Below are 17,132 nucleotides of genomic sequence, written 5' to 3' on the forward strand. Positions count from 1 at the left end.
GCAGCTATGACAACACTACATATAAAACATACAAATTAAAGAGAATGTTTTGAATAGCACATCAATTGATTAATATTCACTTCAACACTTTATTGCCATGTCAACACAGTTGAAAGGACTTTGCCTCAGTAAAGCTATTAAAATTAACGGACAAAAAAACACATATTAAGTAGATAAAGTAGATAAAACAAGAGCAGCACATTCACATTTATACATTCAAACATACATAATATAATTTCCTGCGTAGCATCATCTTGTGGAAAAGAAAAGTCCTAAAGAGCTTTGTGCTGCTACATTCGTTTTAAAGTGCTTGTTGCTTTGTGCTGCTACCTACCTACTTTTAAAGTGCTTGTTGGCTAATGCTTGCTCTGCTACTACAAGTGTTTGTGCGTCAGAGTATCAAACAGCCTCATGATGTGTGCTGTACCTGAGGTGAGATGTCCAACACTTAAGACTCTGGAGTCTTATTCCCGAGGGGAGGGGTCAGCGTCACCTTCTGCACCTTGCATCTGACATGTGTGGCATATATGGAGGAGAAAGAGGGAAGGTCACAGCTAATGATCTTAGACAGTGTGTGTACCACACTTTCCAGCTCTCCCCTCTCAAGGACGGTTGTGTTGCCATACCACTCTCTGACTGAGAAGGCGAGGACACTCTCCACAGTAGCACTGTAAAAGTGCAGCATCGCCTCCCCAGTCACACCAAACCTTTTAAACTGGAGCAGAAAGTGAAGTCTCTAGTGGGCCTTATTAATTATGTGGCCGATGTTAACTTCCCACTTCAGTGTGTGGCATATGGTGGTGCCAAGGAATTTAAAAGTGTCAACCCTCTCCACTATCTGGTCTCTGATGACCAATGGAGGGAGGACCTCCTTATCCCTCCGGAAGTCAATTATCATTTCTTTTTTCTTAACAATGTTTAAAACCAATTTGTTTGCCCTACACCAGTCCAGTAGGGCCACACCTCAGCCCTGTAGGCTGATTCATTACTATTCCTTATCATGTCTGCCACTGTTGTGTCATCTGCAAATGTAATAATCTGCACAGGTTCAGAATGGGATACACAATCTTTGGTATATAGTGAGTACAGCAGAGGTGAAACAACACAACCCTGAGGGGCCCCAGTGTTGAGGGTCATAGGTCTAGAGAACATGTTACCTACATTAACAGCTTGCTTCCTATCAGACAGAAAATCTAAAATCCAGTTTCATAGAGACTGATTAATTCCCAACATCTGGAGTTTATCAAATACTTTAAGGGGCAGTATGGTATTAAACGCTGAACATGGTGGCAGGGGACTCCAGGTGCTGCAGGATAGTGTGTAGGCACAGAGACACAGCATCCTGCAAACGGAAATATGTCCAACTCCAACACATTCATAACAACAGAAGTCAGAACAACAGGCCTGAACTCGTTCAGACTTCTTGGGTACAGGGATGACAACAGCAAATTTAAAACATGTGGGGACTCTCCATAGCCGAAGAGACCAGTTAAAGATACCTGTGAAAAGAGAGGCAAGTTGGTTGCTGCAGTATTTTAAAGTGAATGCGGACACATGGTCTGGCCCTGCTGCCTTACTGCTATTTTGTTTGTGAGGAGGGCTTTAACCTCGTGCTCTTTCACTACCAAAGGAGGGATCTACTCTATCTACTGCTCTGAGTTGTTCATCTGACTGCAAATCAAATCCGCAACAGAATTCATTCAACTTATCTGGGAGTAGGGGGTCCTCATACTGAGCTGTCAGTTTGTTCATGTACCCTGTAATCATGTGTGGACCCTGCCAGAGTCCCCTGCTGTCTTTGGCTTATAGTTTGTCCTGCAGACTGTCTTTATACTTGAGCCTTAGCTTTTTTTATGGCCCACTCAAATTCATATCTGTACAATTGTACCATACAATTGTAAAAATATGAACAGTATGTGAACAGTATGTCACCTACCAACCAATTTGGTTGGTAGGTGACATACTAAAGGTTTACCCATCATCAAATTATTAAACTAGCAAATATTATAGTAAGAGTGTATCTCTCTGAAATATGGCACTACAAAGTTAAGCAACTAAGCTACTTAGTTATGTTGTCAATACATACAGCACAACTACAGTCATGTTAGCTAGCTAGGCTAATTTGATTTAATAGCAGATAATCTTTCACATAATTGTAATCATAGTGCAAATATTACATAAATACAGATCATACTTACATGTATCAAATGTAAAATCATCTTGCTCTCTTAAAACACATATAACTGAGTGGTGATGCTAATTACAGTTAAAATGTGGTCCACAGTAAATATACAGTTTACCTGACAGAGATGAGGATCCTGTATACATTCATCTTGAGTACAGGTCATTTTTCACCCACTTATGGAAAGGTGAGGTAATGATACAAAAGTTTCGGGGGGATGGAAAGAAAAAGGTTTCTGAGGAATACCTGGAATATGCCATGCTCAAATATTTATGTCACCGGAAAACTGAGCTGGGTCAATTTTGAATCACCTGTGCATATAAGGGCTGATAGGCAGGCATACCATTTTTATAAAGTTGTTATTTACATCATTACATTCTTGGTTGTTTGCTTCATGCAAGTTGAAAAAATCAGCCAGTTTTTCTGCTGTTGTTACTTACTTGCTGACCTACAGTAACAAAGGTTAAGATGTAACTCATCAGCATATCCTCATGAATATAAATTACATTTGGAGGTTGTAACTTTGAGTGGAGGAGAGAGATATGGGAAGTTTTGTAATTCACTGACTCATGTCATATATGAGATGATTGTGTTGTTTATTGGTCATGTTGAGCCAGTGTTCCCAATCAGTTCCTTCAACGAGGCTCTGCCTCTGTTTCCACTGGTTTTGAAAAGTGGCCTCTGGTGTAAAGATCAACAATAGTCATGTCCTGATGTTTGGTACGGTGTTTGAGCTTTAATAGATGTACCTGGGGTAATTTGTTCCTGCAAAATATTAGTTAAAAGCAAAATGTCATTTATTTCTTGGTAAAACATAACAAGGTTGTGTTATTTTCTAACCATCAAACGGACGAAGCACAAATTGGTTAGAGGCCACAGTAACCGCAGCTCAGAGAGGAGTTGGAGGTCAGGTTTCATCCACCTGAGAAAGTGAAGTAAAATAGCGCGCATGTCAGCAGGTCACGTTTAGAGACGTCCGGCTGACACTTAAGATTTCAACAGTCTGTTGTGTTTTAGAGTCACAGTCTTGACAAGATGAGCTGCCTCAGATCACATGGTTGTTATCTCAGCTTCAGGTTGTGACCTCCATTCTTCTTTTCTGATGCACTTAGTCTTTCTTTTGTCATTTATTGTTGTGATTGCCATCATGTCTGTGATACATTTAGCAATTCTCTACTGTCTATCACTAATAAGGTTGTGGACCAGCTGGCAAGTGGTACAGTAATTGTATCATAAGGATTTCAACACTCACACCTTATCTTACAGTTAATATTACTGCTGATGGCGTTCTTATTTTTGTTAAGAAGTCAGTATATGTATGATAACTGAATCTTTAAAGCTGTTGTAAGCAGTATTTAAATATTAACAAAGGGTCAAATCACTATGTGTAATATGAAAGGGGTCACTCATAGTGATGGACTCACAGAGAATTAAAACCCAACAATTGATTTTTCCTCAGCTCTATGGAACATTTTACCATCTTTCAGCTCATTGTTTTGGCCTTACAGGCCTGCAGTGTTTTCCAGATGCAGCAGGCAGCTGTTTTTAACAAAAAGCAATGATTAACCTCCTGAACGCTACCTGTCCAGCACCAAATGGCAGACAAATAGTTAGAGACTACCTGGCAAACATAGTGAAGTATTTAGTAGCTAAAGAAGCCAGATACAGTATTCAGGAGTTTGTGAAGACCACAGAAGAACTAGAAGGAGACTGAATATAGGGCTTACATTCATCAGGTGGACACAAGCACAACTCCAAATGAATGCTAATGTCGATCTGCATCTATTTGATATGTAAATAGGCAACTGTTCGCTAACAAGCACGCCAACTTTTAAAAGGTGATAACATGTGAATGTTGTGTTTACAGTATGTTGTGATGCCCCAAAAAGGCCCAGAAATCTGTCAATGCATGCAGGTTTAAAGCTTAAAAACAATAATAAATAAATAAAATGGTATTATGATAAATAAATAAAATGGTTAAGTACACATCAGCCATGTTTCACAGCATGATAGTAAAGTCAGGTTCGGGTTAACCTGCTTGTTGTTGGTGTCGGCTCCTAGTGAGCCACCAACTGTTCCCATTCCTGTGTATATATCTTCTTGCTTTTAAGTTTCTATCAAGTATAGACCACACAGCAGACTACAGAAGCCCGCTCCATTAGCCTATACTTTGCTTTGACCCCAAGAAACCAACCAGCTCCTCCATACTGGAATACAAGTACGTGTCAGTTGGTTTGCAGTGATTCGATTTAACACAAGTCATTAAGGAATACGTACCATATGAGTACAATATAATTAAAATAATTAAGGTATTAAAACTAGATTTTGACACGGGGTCCGCCTACAAGAAATAGCATCAGTATTAGGTACGAATTTAGGAGCCACCTTAAGGCCTCATCACTTCAGCTTATTAGTGATGTATATTACCACATAAATGTGCAGTTAATCAAATTACCACACAGGAATTGCCACACAGTCAACCTTGAGCTTTTGGGGCCTCAAGGCAGGTTTGTAATTTAAGCAGTAAATATGCATGTTTAAAAAGTACTTAGGATGAAAGCAAGTTGGCAACTTATTATTAACAATATTTTATCAACAGTTGTTCGAATAATATGGGTAGTAGGTGCAACTTTCAAAAGCAGCCTTTAGCATCTGAGTCTTGAGGCAGTGGTTGCATGTATACTACAACGGTTACTATGGATACCAATTCAGGAAAGCTTTGGGGGGTTTTTTGGCCTGACAGAGAGGGGACAGAATTATTGGTACAAAGACTGTCACTGAGAGGCAGATGTGGCTGCACTTACACACTGAGTTGTGGAAAAAACCTTTTGATTCTGTCTGAGAGAGTTGATCCCACTTTCACATCCTAAGTGCCACTTCCTGGGTGTCAGTTTCTTCATGTGTCACTTCGACTAAATAACCCTAGCCTGTCACTCTCCTCACTTTTGTAACACATCCGTCCACTTCCGGCTCTAGCTTCATATTTAGGATACGAGAGAGGTATGAGAATGGTATTGATCTTCTCATCTAACTCTTGGCAAGTAAACAAACAAACCAATTGTCCAAAATGTTGAACTATTCCGTTCAGAGTACTGTCATTATGAATCAAGTTTTCTAGCCAGAAGAAGTAGTGTATAACATAATGAATTCAAAAAATAAAGGAAATGCTCAGGCAGTTAGTTCAGATTATTTGTAAAGTAAACCATGTTAAACATTTCTGTGGACATGATGCCTTTGAGATCATAGTAACACAAACCAGCCTTATACAGGTGTCCAGGTGTAGTGTCAGTCAGCAAAAATAGAACTGGATGCTTACCACCAAAATAATATTATGTTTGAACATACTGTTTAAGCTGGAAAATATCAATCACAGAACCTGCATAATGTGTTTATAGTGTCACATTGTTTATCATGCACATGGAAACTTTGTTTGGCTGAAACGTGTAGAAGTGATAAATATGTAAGAACTTTCACATTTGATTAATGTTGTGCAGCCTGCGCTGTTTAGCTGTCAAACACTGGATGTACGTAGCAACTTTGTGTCTGAGTAATAAACTCAGTGACCTTTTCACTAAGCTACTGTAAGGACTGCTGTATCCTCTCTTTTTCTCGTTTTTTTTTTCACACGCACACACACCCTCATTCACTCGGAGAATTATTATTTCTATAGTGTCTCAGAGATCTGTATGTTCTCCCTGGTTGCCCAGCCAAAGCTGACTAAATTAACTTGTATGGATAATTTCACAGAAGCAATGATAAATAGGATGAGGGCAATTAGCTTCTTTTTTTTCCCAATTCCCCTGACCACAAACCACAGATAAGTAAATTAGAAACTCATTTGTTGTGATGCTGCCCCTTTAATGGCAGATGGTGCACTAAAGTCATTTGACCTTGTCCTCTTGAGCATTAATGAATGTGACTTTTTAAAGCTCATAATGGACCATGCTTAAACAACGAGGGGCATTTCCACTGCATGACTTAAATGTAAGGTGATGATAAGAGACAGAACATTTACAGATGGGAAATAGAAAGACAAGATACGAGCCTGTTTGTTTTATTTTCACATGGTGTCATATCTAAAACTAATGTGATTTGTTTTGGGCTCAATCCCCCCCACCCCCCTCATTTCTCAGCATAGTACTTTTCAGTTAAATTTTTTTCAGTATTCATCATGAATGGGATGTCAAAATTCTCCACTGCAGTTTTTGCAGGTTGGAATGTAAATAACAACAACGTATTGGCAGATACAGAGGCACAAATTGTACTTGTTCCATTTTCTAAACATCTAGACACACGATCTTGTCAGTCATCTCTGTCACCTAAATGTGGACCCTGTACATCCCTCCATCAAACTGTGAACTGTTGGACTGATTGTTGGAATCAACTTCACATGTCTGACCTGTGACTTTCGCTCCATCATGACTCAAGAATTCTGCTTTCTGAAACTAAAGAAAGTTGAAAACTGTAAGAACCGAACAGCAAATAGAAGTAACCTGCATGTAACTCTAGTTCCAAGAGTACCTGCGTTGTCATCTGATGGATTTTGAAATAATCCCCTTATAATTAAGAGGTGTGGTTTTTCTATGCACAAAACTAAGCAAGCAGTTTAAACCTGACACCATCACACCACAATAATAGGCTTTCAAAGAGTGATTGCATAACAGAATAAGGAAATCAGCCTGAAAAGAAGTACAAAAGGAATGTGCTGTTTTAAATGGTGCCACTTCACACAGTAAAAAATGACTGAGGCTTTTGTTTGGACCGTCACCTAGTAAATAAGTTGATCACAAAAGATGCCGTCAGGATCTGTCAGAATCAGTTCAGCAGATGACAGTGATTGATTGATCTCACTTTCACATGGTATGTTTGGTTCACCGCAATTAATCAGAGCTGAGTGTTGTGGTGTCCGGGGAAAAAGGAGTGAACGTTAAGAGTTTTGTTCTAGAAATGTTGAAGCTCAGTCAGTCACAATCAAACGAGGTGTTTGAGGATTGAAGAATAATTCATGGCAAGTTTGAAGTGCATTTTACACAAAGCATCAGACTGAAGTTAACATTTATGTCTATCAATATACTGTATCCATTTTCCTTTGAGCAGATTATCCTCTGTAAAGCTGGCTGATTGAAAATGTATTATTGTCAAAAATTGTCAGGGCATGTTCCATGTTATATAGCTGACTGCTATATTCTACCTGTGTGATCTGATGAGGGTTTCAGCCACATTAGAGGACCTGCGCCCCTGTAAAATAAGATCAATCTGATAAGAGTAACACTAGAAAGCACTCAGAGCACAGGCTGCAGAATCCTCTAAATATGTTTTATTTCTCATAGGAAATGTTTATTTGCATATAGGTTTGGATATGTATCAAAATACATACAGTGATGCTGATTTGAGTACTCAGGGAATGACAGACTCATGGAACCAGTCACAATAAATAAATGTTGCATAAATACACACTGTTGCTCTGAAATAAAAAAATATATCATATTCTAGAGTTAGATGGTTAATTAAGTGATCATTAGCCGCATGCACAATAACTACCTTGGTGTGTCATAATTAGCTTTTGTCTGCAAGTTATTTTTTCTGTTAGTTTGCATCTAAAGCTTCAAGCATCAAAATTGTAATCATGTACTTTATTCAAGATCCCAAAAAATTCAAAACACTGGATTAAATAAAAAATGTCTGTTTGACCAAATGTATTGTCTTAAATTTAACACATTACATCTTTGATGGATTCATCTCGACCGGAGGAACTCAGGAGAGAAACATTTGCTGATTAATAGGGAATATTAATGAGTTACGGGCCAAGATGTGAGTTGGCTGATGGTTGTAGAGAGATAATTGCACTGACTCCTGCAATTCTTCAACTGATGTCTATCAGTGTGGCAGATACAAAAACTGAAGTGTGATAGGCTGCCACCCACATACACTGTAAAAAAAAAAGGAAGTTAACAAAAATTACCAATTTGCTTTTGGTACTTTGCTGTGTAAATATGCATGATCCCCTCCTCTGTTTGTGAGGTGAATAAACAGGATATCAAAGACTCAGCAGTTCTTTGTTGTTTTATGGCGCTACCGTCTCTTTGGCTTTATCATACTGTGATCTCTAATATTTACATGAGTTATACATGTACAGAATAAAAGTGCCTGTGCCCACTGGAGGAGCTGCCACAACTTATTACTTGATCAACATGCCAGATGTAGCTAACACTGGACTGATGGAAAATGTGCAAAATCCAAAAAGAATCCAACATGTACCCAAACTACATGTACACTACTTTAAAATTTACACCTGAGTACTACACAACAGATAACATTTTCTCTTAAAAAATATGACAAATTTACTATATTCTACACTAATAGTTGCAAAAGAGAAATATCTCCTGATAAAGATGAAAAGTTTTAAATACACTAAAGTCCCAACTCCCATATTTAACTCCAACCTGAGCTGTAGCCACAGTGGAGTTATTTTCTCACACATTCATTAAAAAGCCCTCCTTAAACTAGCTTTGGTGTCTTGCTACTTACTGGGTGACAGATGATCGGCTGTGGGACAGTTAGCCGGAGGCAGGTGATCTGTTCTGCATTTTGAATATTTCAGGGCCCTTGGCATTTCTTCTAGTAATGAGCCTGGACAGTGAGAGGAGAAGCTGAAGTCCTTATGCCATCAGTCATTATGCTGCGGCTCAGAGTATGTAGATGCCAACCAAGAATAGGCTGCGACTCTCCCACATGTAGTTATGTCATCGGGACTTCCTGCTAGCTTATGTGATTAATGAGTTGACAAAAATGTGCGGCTGTGGAGACCAGTAACTCCAGCGATGGGGAAAAGACAAGAGAAACAAGTCCTAGTTTGAGACTATGCAGACTATGATAAAACTTTACTTTGGAGGTTTAAGCTGTATAGGAAATAAAAGTAACATTACTGATGTGATGCTCTTAATTCTTACACATTAGGGCAGGTTTAGCGAAGTCTTTCTGTGTATCTTTTCATGTTTCAAAAGTATACATTTTTGTCTTAATTTGTGACAATATCATTGATCAGCTGGTGTTAGCTCATCGTAGATGTGTTTATATCGGCACATACAAGTATGTCAGCAGGTAACAAATAAGAAATTGAAGTACAGAAATGCAAACGCCATTTTTTAGGGGTAAAACTTAAGTCTCCCTATTTAGCATTTATATGCAGTATATATAATAAATGGTTTATAACACACTATAATGTAGTTGTGAGCAGATATAAGGACATATGTATTTTATATTGTTACTGTACAACTATGTTTTACTATATTGTCTTTCATTATCTGTTTATATATCAGCCTCCACTAATGGATGGAGGAGTTATAGATGTTAACAAAATTATTAATAAACACTTGGATCTGCTAAGAACTACATTACAGTGTCATAAACTATTGCTTATAAACTTCTAAGCTGCTTATAAATGATGAATAGGGAGATTTAAAGTAAACTATATCTTGGTCACAACTTTTTAAAAATATAAATTTAAGGGATCCTTGAAGTACAGATAAGGAGTTTTATAGCATCTTTCAGCTCACTGTTTTATCTTTCCTGTCCCTCTACTTTACTGTTTTGGGTCAATATCATCGCTCTCATAGTCATTTTTGGCCACAGAAGGCAGCTGTTTTCAGAAACAAAGCTCTGATAAACCCACTGTACACTACCTGCTCAGTGCCAAACAGCAAACAGACAAAGTTAGCAACTAGCTGGTGGATATAGTGGAGCATTTGGCAGTTAATGAGCCAGATATTTAGGAGAAGGTAGAGAGCAAAACGGCTATAAGGTGAGTGAATATTTGACTTACATTTGCCTGGTGGATAAAAACACGACTCCAAATGAATGCTAATGTTGCTTCATATCTACTGGATGTGTAAATAGGCATCAAGTTCACCATAATCACTTAAAAGGTGATGATATGTGTCAGATGTTGTTTCCAACCCCTGCCTCCAAGTGGCCAAAAATCAGTTATTGCAGGTTTAAAGCTGCATTTATTGATATTTTTGATATTAACAATGAGTCATGTGAAAGGTGTTGCTCATAGTGACAAACCCACAGAGAATGATCATCCAACTCTGCAATTCCCCTCAACTCCATTGAGCTTTTTAGCGCCTATTGGGTAATTCTTTTGGTTTTACAGCCCCCAACATTACTGTTTTGATTCAGTCCAACTGCTCTTATCAACTTCATTATGAGCAGCAGAAGGCAGCTGTTTTCAGTCGAGCTCTGATTAAACACATTGTGCACTACAGACAAAGTTAGACAACAGTTAGCTGGTAAACATAGCGAAACATTTAGCAACTTTGTTTTTGTATCTGTAAGTATCAGTACCAGTGTCAGCCTCAAAAATCCAGTATCAGTCAGGGTATAATGATCATATTATGTAACTCTTTTACAAAATACTGTTGTCCAACAAGTTTTTGTTACACGTGTGAGTTTTGTCCGATGTAATGGATAACAGTGGAACACGGTTTGTTACAATGAAGATCAGTTTGATTATTTTATATGTGATTTTGTGATTTTTTTATATCATGATATATATAATATTCACAAAGATCAGAAAAATATTTTTATTAATATTGTGACATTGATGTCAACCATGTCATCCCGCCCTATTTGATGTTCAAAGAGAAAAGTTAATCCTCTTTATTCCAGCACCAGCCAGCCCTCACTAATGTGCAGTGTAGGCAACACCTACTCCCTGCCATGTACCTTTTTGTGATTGTTGATGAGGAATTATTGAAAATCAAAGTTGGATTATCCTCATGACTGAGGAGCCGTTCAGGAGAGGATGAGGTGGGAAGATCCAAACCCACTCAGGATAACATTCAGGCCATCAGAGGTCAAAAGAATTAATCAGTTTGATGCTTCACATCAATGGAAGTTTAATCAACTCATTAAATATTTCAGCCCTTTGTAAACAAAAGACTTACCCTTGGTTAGGACACAGACAGTGAATCTACATTTGCAGCATTTTTTCTCATTCGTTATACAGTTCACATAGACAGAAGTGAGAAAGATAAATTAAGGATTCAAACTCCAATATTTTTAGTGAATTCGGATGACATGGACATTTCTAATTTAATTTTACCAGAAAGAAGGCAAATATCCAGCTATGGTCACATGATGTTGTTTGACATAATATCACTGTCAATGTGTCAAACAAAGAGCCAAGTCTGCAGTTTGTCCCCTCTCTACACTAGCAGCTGATGTGCATCCATTCATCAGACAGGGCCAGGCTCCAGTGCAAACCTGGAGAGAGATTAGCTAATGTCTCCATGGACCTGTTCATCATCCTCTGCCCACCCTAATGACAAATAAATCTCACAAGAGGTTATGGCTTCCCTCTCCCCCTCACTGGATGATTTTATAAATGTCTCTAAGTACTCGTTCACCATTGCAGAACAGATTATACCCTCCCCTGAGAGAGTTCATTCTCAGTTATTCTCTTGTCTTCCTGTTGTTATTTAAAACTGCATATCTTCAGAGAAGATACCTTTATTGTATTGGTATCTGAGGAGATAACATCCTGAATAGTACAGTATATTTAGTAGATGACCATTCAAAATATTTCGATGATGGATTCACTGATAAATTCCCCACATGCAACAGCTAATTAATTTCTAGTTCATGTTATCTATTTCCCTAAAGTTAATGAGCTGTCCCCATTTACTGAATGACTAGTCACAGTAACTGCTGCTAAGTGCTACTGTAGGAAGGTGCAGAACTATACCCTGCAACACAATTAGCACTGTATAATGAAGAAAGTAATCTAACGCAGCTTCATTGTCAAAGGTGCAAATCTTCAAAAGGACATAATTAACAAGTGAGCTACCTATTGTCTTTAGGCTTTTACAGCCCACACCTTGGGCTTTATTTTGGTTGTAGGGCAGACTGGCATAAGCAGCGCTACAACTGACCATGAAATGTGCTTTTGCATGCTTTTGATATTTTATGGCAAAGATAACAACATGAGAGTGTTGGTGAGTTGATGGTATTTTGGTGAATACTGGCTCATTGTGTTGACTGTTGGCCCTGTTTCTATGCCTGTCAAGCTTTCTGTTTTAACTCACCACAAATGCAGTTAACAGTGACATATTTACCAATTGAAATTCTGAGTAATTGTTTTGAAAAAGTTGGTCCCTGATTTCAGACAAATAGGCAGATAAAAGCAGGCTTTTCACCTATGGTGACCAGACATCCCAGTTTGTCTGGGATTGTCCCAGTTTCAAACTGGGTGTCCCAAGTCCTGACAAATATCTGTAAAACACTAAAATGTCCCAGTTTTCAACATTCACTACCAAATTGTCCCAGTTTTCACCACAATTAAAATAATAACTATAATATTATACTTGTTTTCAGTGCTTACATAGATATTTATCATGTTCTGTCCCACTCATTATTATCTAACCCAATATAAAAGCATATACAATGCACCATGCATCTAAATTTAACACTCATTTGTCTGCATGTGTCAATCAATCAATGTGTCATTGTTTAGGCTGTTGCTAGCCTATGATGCTTGCGGCTCTTTCTGACAAAACCTGTTAGTATGCTAACACTTAGCGGTCATGTTGAAGAGAGAGTCTGTTTTTTCTAAAGAGCTCCAGGAGGTTTACTCCTTTCTTCATAAAGTACCCAGCAATGAAAATGCTGCATTCTGCATACACTGCAAGAGTATATTTCCAGTCACGCATGGTGTAAATGCTGGTATAAAAGATCATATTAAGACAGCCAAACATAAGCAACTCTAAAATAGAAACTCTAACCAAGAGGAAAGAATGCAAAGTATGAAGTACCCGGCAATCTTCTTAAAGGTAAGTTTCTTTAAAGGCTCTCTCTTGAGGTGAAATTGTGATTTAATGTTGTGACGTTTTAATCTTTGTAAACTTGCAATCAGCTCGTGGGATAGTATTGTGAGGATGTAAGTTAAAGTTATTTTTATGTTATAACCTATAAAGTTATTTATAGGTCACAAAGAGATTTGTCCCTTGTTTTGTTTTTTAGCCGGCAGCCTGCGCATGTGCACACTGACAAATACCTTGGTGGATTTTGGGAGACAAAACATAATTTTTTGTCTGCTGAGGAGCTGTCCATGGTGTTGAGAGGTGTGCTTGGTAGGTGTGCTAAGCGCTGAAATAATTGTCTCCCATCCTGATGACAATGTCTATGGTGTGTGCATAAGCACATGCATGAACGTGTGGTACACTTAAAGGTCCCAGTTTGGGGGTTTGAAAATATGGTCACCCTATTTTCACCATCAAATTTGTCAACTAAAATGATGATTGATGTAACTTTGTGAGATGGCTGATGACCCTGTCTCTGGCTTACTTGTTTTTAAAAATGAGAACCCTGTAAAAAGGGTCTTAATACATAATGACATGCTAAAAGAAGGTCCCAGACAAAAAGTCAGCATCCTCACCAGTCGATGATGTATCTAAATGCTTTGTGTGTTTGTGTATGTAAATCAAAATTTATGTTCTCTTTAGGGGTGCTTGATTATGGCAAAAAGCATAATCACAATTATTTTTGCTCACGGTTATTTAACACGATTACTTTTTGACTATCATTTTTGGCGATTGCCGATATATGCACATATTTTTCCCACTTATTATTATTATTATTATTATTATTATTATTATTATTATTTGGATCAGTGTTTTGCAAAGTTAAAATGTACAACATAAAGCACAGATTTTATGACATGACCAGACTTCACAAATGTAAATTCAACTCTGAAAGGCCTCCTGAACATAGACCATTTTTCTACCAGTATAGCTTTTTGTGAGCCATTTTTTTCACGTGCTACTATGGCACAGCTGAGACAAGAAACTGATTTATATTCCACCTCCTCTGACTCTTTTGTACATAGCAAACTGTGCCTATACAGTATGAATCAAATAGCAGGGTTATTTGCATATGCTGTCATTGACCATGAGCCACAGGATCTCACCCCAGATTCCAGTGTGGATATCCTGCTGACCTTTTTTCTGTAGATTTGATTTACAAATTGTGGGTCTAGCTGCCCCTGCTGGTCATCTTTGTATAACTGTACAGCTGGATGCAACGTCACACAGATGACATGTTTAAACGAACCATTTATAATTTTAAAGTGGGTACTTATCTAAAAAAGAGAGTAGACAATTCAAAGGTAATCTGCGCATGAAGATGAAAAGTGCTCAGTGTATTTCATGAAAGTCCTTGTGCTCATCCACTAGACTGACCTTCACATGCCTACTGTTCCTTCCATTGTATGAACATCCCACTACTTCCTGCTGGATGTAAATTACTAACGTGAATTAGCTGCATTGAGCGTAATTCATAGGAGAAAGGGTCACACAGCAGTGTGCCTTTTCTAATTTACCATATGCTTTACTAAAGATCACTTTTGTAATCTAAATGAAGTTTTGGAAACAATGTAATGAACCGGTTTAAGAAAACAATCTCTCCAGTGGGATCACAACAATATTAAGGTTTTCCTTGTTTTCTTTGTCTTATTTGATGACATGACATGTAAGCAGCATTAGAATGTCCTCCCTTTATTTCTTCAGTCAAGTTTCTAAAATGTGATTTGAGATATTAAGATGACATAATGACTGACATTGTTCAGACCAAATAATTGTGACTGCAAAGTGTTTGTTGTGTGAAACCCTGATAATGTAAGACCTTGCTATTATCAGAGAGACTACTTTTGGGGAGCGACCTGATGAAAAATTTTGGGATTCCTGTGGTCATTATTGATCTCTGTTAATGAACGCATCCATCGGGTTGCACCACCTGTCTGTCTGCACATGAATATACTGTGTTTGGGAGAGAGTGGGAAAAAAAAGGGCTCAGGGCCACCCAGCAGGGTTGATTGTCTCCAATTACTTTCTTGTCTTAGTGGCTGCTGCTGCTGCAGGAGTTGAGATTATTACCTGACAGAGTACACACAATGAGCTGTTAACTCACTCGTAGGAGTATGTTTGAAGTGTTTGCATCCCTGTCCCATCTGTGGTTATATGGCATGAAACGGGCGCTGATTAAATTGTGATTCACAGAAATGTTCTAATGACTACAAATGAGTTATCATAAAGGGTCTTGGAATGATTTTGTCAAATATTACATTCAGATCTTCAATGCTGTTTTTTTCTTGTTTTATTTTTAGTGGCTTATCCAATAGAACTATGCAATTTGCTCACCAGGTGTTGTGTAGTTATGGATAGAGTGTTTTCGAAAAGCTGCCTCAGCAGGGACTCTCCAGAAGTGTTCTCCAGTGTGCCATCTGTTAGCACGTGAACTGAACGCTGGCACAGAGAGTGGCAGGTGGAAAAATTCTTGCTGTGGATTTAATTGGCCGAGTCGTGAAGACTCCAAAGACAGGTAATGTAAAATGATGGAGGAGCTCTTTGCTATGCAAATGTGAATGCTCATGGCAGCAGTATGTCACAGCTGTCACTTAGCTGGTTTAAAAGTTCAAGTTTTAAGTGACACTTTTACACTGAGCATGAAATCCTTGAGAGCAGCAGAGTTGGGGGAAGCCAGGGGTGTTCAACCACGAGAGAAGCTGACTGAACTGGAAGGAGGCATTTGATTGTGCACAGTAGTGAACAAAAGCAAATTTATTCTTAGAATTTGGTGTGTATGAGCTATGGGGAGTGTGATGGTGTATAAGAATGTGGTGCTGGAGGCAATGGGATATTGTTTAAAAGATATTGTGCAGTGTGGCAGCCCTCTTGGCTTGCCAGTACCTTCTTGGTGGAAGCGATTTTTTGCTAAGTGTTGATTTATGTTTAACTAAACTGCAATTCTTTAAACAAAATATATGAGATCATTGCTTTGCTTAGCCTTTAACCTTTATCACAGAAAGGTCAACATGTTTCACTTAATCAATTTTTTGTCCCCCTACTACCTGAAGATTCTTTCTTTCTTATGTCTTTAAAATAAAAATATTTTTGGCTTAAAGCTGCACTGATCAATAATTTTCTACTATGTAAAAAAAAAACTGCATATAATGTGAAAGGTGTAACTCCTACTGATGAACCCACAGAGAATTATTATCTGACTGCAGTTTTCCTCAGCGTTTAAGCGTCTTTCAGCTGAAAGACTGAAGCCTGATGGGTGATCCCAGCAAGGCTGGTGAAATAATGTTTATGTTAAGATGTGATGATTCAATTTCTTGATATTAGCAGTTTATAAAGTATGACTAGTGCACAGACAACCCATTCAGTCTGTTAGCTACACACCAGCTGTACTGATTCGTTGTGTATCAAACTTGTGTCAACTCCTTTTTTTTGTTGACTCACACTGGAGGCCTTGGCTTTTTTAATTTGTGGAACTATCTTCTATCTTCAGGTTATGGAGAAAATATCGGAATTGGGGGGTAGGATGTAGACCACCACAGTGCTTCATCTTGGTCCAATCAGAGATAGAAATACTGCTGGTTTATCAGTTAATTACATTCATCTGGCGTCCCAGGTGTGATTCAGTTCATGATTAGTTTGCTTGAATGAAACCAGCAGGGATAAGTAGGACTGAGAACCAGCTGACTACTCTGATGTTCCTCGGATACTCTAAATGGAGTTGTCATGCGACAGTAAGGTAGTGTGTTGTGTTATGGTGCTGTCTTTTTTTCTCATCTTTATTTATTCAGGAGAAGTTTCTCTGAGAGCAATGCACTCTTTTTCAGGAACGCCCCGATTCACACAGTTACACACAGCTGCCCAGTACAACCACAGTCTGACCTGTTGGCCACTGAGCAGCTCCGCTGGAGCAGCAGGGATTAAGGGCCTTGCCCCAGGTCACCTCAGTGGTGGTAATGAGGGAGGGGCAAACACTGCTTTTTCACTTTGCCTACCCAGATTTATGCTGGTCCAGGCATTGAACCGATGACCCTCTGGTCACAAGCTCACTTCTCTAACCTTTAGGCCACTGGCCTATCTGTGGTCTGTGTGGC

General features: G+C 38.5%; 1 protein-coding gene across 2 annotated transcripts in view; it reads left to right on the forward strand.

The window, feature by feature from the left end:
- The window catches only part of LOC121900446 (gamma-aminobutyric acid receptor subunit gamma-3), a 65,853-nt gene that overhangs the window by 1,610 nt on the left and 47,111 nt on the right, over positions 1-17,132 (forward strand). Inside the window, exon 1 of one of the 2 annotated variants that reach the window (XM_042416772.1) lies at positions 16,698-16,777. The exons of the other annotated variant lie outside the window; for it this stretch is intronic. The gene's annotated coding sequence lies outside the window, so the exon portion shown is untranslated. Of the gene's footprint in view, positions 1-16,697; positions 16,778-17,132 lie in introns of those variants that run through there. 2 annotated transcript variants of the gene reach the window in all.

This window comes from Thunnus maccoyii, chromosome 7, assembly GCF_910596095.1.
Source record: "Thunnus maccoyii chromosome 7, fThuMac1.1, whole genome shotgun sequence".
In the NCBI taxonomy this organism is placed as follows: domain Eukaryota; kingdom Metazoa; phylum Chordata; class Actinopteri; order Scombriformes; family Scombridae; genus Thunnus; species Thunnus maccoyii.